Raw genomic sequence first — 4617 nt, 5'->3', positions numbered from 1 at the left:
ATGCTGCATGCTTTACCTTGTTTATTTTTCTAGAAGGTCAATAGTAAAGTGGATAAACATCCCAATATTAACAATACTAAGTTTGAAGTCTATACCTATAATACTTTCAGAATTATAGCTTCCTAAAGTGGTACTAGTCATATTTCAGTTTTAACACAAAATTAATTTCGTACGGGGGTGTAAACCACAATAATTAATATCCGGTATTAAAGGGTTAACTGGGGCTAAATCCAAAAAAACAGTTCTCAAAGATATATTATGATAAAAGAAAGGAAATGGAACCTTTTATATCTAAAAGATGTCCTATGATAGAGCTTACTACATAAGGCATTGTAACAGTTTCAAAAGCAAAGCTAGAGTTGCATATAACATAATTAAAAAATATAAGCTTTGGTATTCAAAAAAATTTCATGCATTGAACACGTTACATTTTGCAAAATGTAAAAATTGGTATAATAAAAACAAGGACAGCAAATTTTAAAATCAACTTGCTATTCTAAAACAAATTATAGGAGTAATGCAGACCACAAAAACGAAGGCTCTAGAAATCATAAGAATCCACAACCAAAGAAAGAAGCATCTAGGAGTCATTATCAAAAGATTCTGAACCCCCAAAACAGTAAATCAAACGAACGCTATCATAAAAATCCGGGCCTTCAAAAACCAAACTTCTTAAAATGGTATTACGAGAAGAGAGACACAATATTACATGCTACAAAAGTGAGATACAAATTTTCTGAACGAAATGGATAAGTTAATAATGGCACTAAATAAAGAAAATAAGAAGCATCTAAATAAACATTATTATGATTGTAATTATGGTCAAATATTGTATAGATTACGTTCTAATTACTCATTACCTGCACCAAATAGTGAAGGAAAGGAATATTATTTTACTAAAATTATTGAGGCATTATATTACAGTCGGAAATTGTTGGTTTATTACCATCAGCATGAAAGGTGTAGATTTTGAGAACATCATATGACAGTAAATGTAATGCTGCATCAAGTGTATTGTTAGAATCAGTTTTGAAAATCCGATCCAGCAAAGTAGGTAATATTGATACGTGCATCAAATAGAGTTAGGAAATTGAAGTTCAACAGCTTTAGTGATTTTGGTGAAGAAAGTCACTCGAAGAATAGTGAGCCTTATTTTTATGAATCAGCATATTTGTATCCTAATGATAACGCTGATAGCCAATTTGATAGTGCAATTGCAATCCCTGTTGATGCAAATGGCATCTGCTCTGTAGCAGGGATTGTTGATGTATCTTTTATTGATAGAGTAGAAGATTGTAATGATGATAGTGACTCTGAAAAGGATATTGTTGATAATAATAAAATGTATACTAATAAGAGAAAGCCTACCCTGAAATGTCACTGTACACACAGGTGCAAGCCTTCATTACAAAGTGATGTTAGTTCTATTATTAAAGTTACACAATATTTTGATGAACACATTAAAGACTTGAGAAAGCATTTAGATGCATGTGATAATAGTCCAAATAAGCATTATATGACAAGATCCCTGCATGTTAAAGAAATTGGTCTAGTGCCTGAACATGAATACTGTGATAATGCAAATGTAACAATAATTGTTTAAAAAGATAAAAATAATGTTGAAAAATAATTTAAATATTCAGAAATTGTTTGTAAAAAGATATGCCATCCGATTTGTGTAGTAGTATTGATGCTGATTGGAAAAGCATGCTGTTTATTTTACGCAATGCTTCTGTTCGTTCTCCTTTGCTGAGACGCTTATTAAGACACTTTTATGTTGCTACAAATGCCCATTTAACAATAGATATTGATTCTTCCCTTCCTGATGGCGACATAGCACAATTGATAAATTTAAAACTTAATGAAGCTTTGATGATGTGTATTATTCTATTAATGATGGTGAAGAAGATTCATTAAAAATACCAAACTCAGATACCGTACTTCATTTTCAGTATTCAGATGCTATTGATGAATTTAAGAAAGCTTTGTCTGATCAGGGTGTCAATGCTTGTTGCAGCTGTGGGAAACTTTTAAGAAAAAAATTTGTCACTAAAGCTAAAAATTTAGGTAGCGATGTTTGTAAAGTCCTATTAGATTACATTACAGAGACTGATCCTACAGTATTGAATATATTTATGTATATTTGTAATCATTGTACACCTATTAGGAAAAATGAAGTGCCAGCATGATGTGAGCTGAATGGGTTAAAGTGTAAGCTACTACCTAAACTATCGGAAAATTTGGATCCTTTAAGTTGCTAGTTAATGCAGAGGGCTAAGCGTTTTCAGACAATAGTTAGACTAGGCACACACAAATTAAACCTGCCCGCCTATAATATTTTGAAGGCATTTAAAGGTGAAATGTTTTATTTACCCCTTCCATTAGAAAAAACAATGAAAACTTTAAGTGAGGTTAGTATAGATTCTAATCATTTGCCTAATCCAGAACTTTATATTATTATTAATGGACAGCCTACTATATCAAATAATGTGTGGCGTAGTTTAGTAAATAAAATGAAAGGAGCACTAATAATATTAAAAGAATAAAGTGGCTTTATAGAAATGTAGACGATGATTCAATTGATGAATCATCTAAAAATGTTATACAAGTAGTTAACAATACTACTTGTAAAATGCTTAAAAAAGCAAACGATCGAGATTTAGAAGGCCTTTTGGCATATACAATTAGAAATCTTGTTATAAAATTGCAACAGGTTCTGATATCAGTCAACATAAACTAGTGAATGTAAAAGAAGCACCTATTGATAATAGGTAAGAGCATCTTGATGTGTTATGCTTTCCTACTTAATTTCCATTTGAGCAATATGAAGAGCATCATCCAAGACAAAGCTATTCCGCACTGACTTTATGATTTATTGCATACATAATCAAGACTTTTAAACAAAGATTCCTGATTTTGTAGAAATCATTAATATTATTTGCACTATAATGGATTAAAAGTTAACAAAGACTTAAAAACTGGCATATATGATTTGTGACCATAATTGACGAAAGGTACCTTATGGCAGATAATAAAATAGGTCTTCATAGCCTGAACTCCATTTATCATGAAATTACTCCAGATGATACAAAAGTTACTATGTAACTTTCAGAAACAATAGTTGTCTAATAGAGCAGTCACAGGTTGATATTTTTCATCATAATGATGAATTTTAAAATCCGCCACAAGGTACCTTTTGCCAATTATGGCCACATTTATTAAAAACATCAAGGGGCAACATTGGTTAAACTGTTGCTGAAATATTAGAAAAGCGTTAGATGAAAAACTTGAGGGCAATTTAAGTACGATGTTGGCTGCAATACAGGTTACAAATCAATATTGGTTCCTTGTGAAAGGTGAAGTCAAAGCGATGATTGCTGAGTATGGCTCACCAACACTTTTCCTAACAATAAGTTGTGCTGAATACGATTCAGCTGACATAGCACAATATTTAAGAAAAGTGAATAATGCACCACAATCATATAGTATTTCTAGATTATGTACTGAGGACCCTGTTTCAGTATCGCGACAATTTTCATATAAATTTAAGGATTTTATTAACATAGTCATTCTCCTGAGAGGTGTTCTAGGTAAGTAGGGCAATATTATGTTAAGAAAGAATATCAAACGTGTGGAGCGCCTCATTATCATGTCCTCCTTTATATTGAAAATGCTCCTGTTGTCGTATTGATCATCAAGAAGAAGTCTGTTCTTTCACACAACTAACTACCTGTCATATACCAAATAATGATACGTCGCCCGATTTAAATTTATTTGTAACCAAATACCAAACGGACAAGTGCAGTAAATACTGGAAGTGAAATATTATAGTCGGCAAGACCTATGTATCTAGATGCCGATTTGATTTTCCTACACCAGTACAAGATAGTATTTCTATCAATGATGATGAAAAGAGCTTGAAATCATGCAATAAAATATATTATCTCAAACGAAATGAAAAAAAAGTTCGAGTCAGTGACTATAATCCTTTACTGCTGAAATTGTGGCGTGCAAATATGGACTTGCAATACATAGCAGAGAGGAGTTTTTGCTTAACAGAGTATGTAACTGGATATGTCACTAAAGCAGAAAAGAGTCATGCATAGGACATATGTGATGAAGTCAGCATCTATCACAACATATACAGCAGGTTTTGGAGAATCGGCCAAAAATTACTTCGAGCTGGAGAAATAGGACTATACGAAGCTAGCGATCTTCTTGGTGAAAGTATGTACATGAAATCAGTAACCGTAAAGTATGGTATTGTGTACTTGCCCCATAAGAGGAGCAGAAAAATCAAAAACTATTCTTATTTAACTAAATTGGATTGATCTTTGAAAGAAATTTTTAATGCTATGCTTAATTAAAGACTTTATTAAACAAGACCAAAAAACATGGAAGATGTATCTTATTATGAATTTGTTACTAATCACAAATTTGATAAAATAGGAGAAAATGCAGAAAGAGAATACAAACTTTGATCAAAGACTGTCCTTCCAAACCATGGGAAATTGCAAGAAGCGGAAAGAGACGATTTTTATTACTTGCTAATAATTTTATTTGTGTATTTTAGAGATGCGAGCACGCTCATTATGGAAGAAGAAACAATGGAAGAAG

This window comes from Amphimedon queenslandica, unplaced genomic scaffold, assembly GCF_000090795.2.
Source record: "Amphimedon queenslandica unplaced genomic scaffold, v1.1 AMPQUscaffold_13517, whole genome shotgun sequence".
Classification (NCBI taxonomy): Eukaryota; Metazoa; Porifera; class Demospongiae; order Haplosclerida; family Niphatidae; genus Amphimedon; species Amphimedon queenslandica.
Note: the sequence above shows the minus strand (reverse complement) of the source record.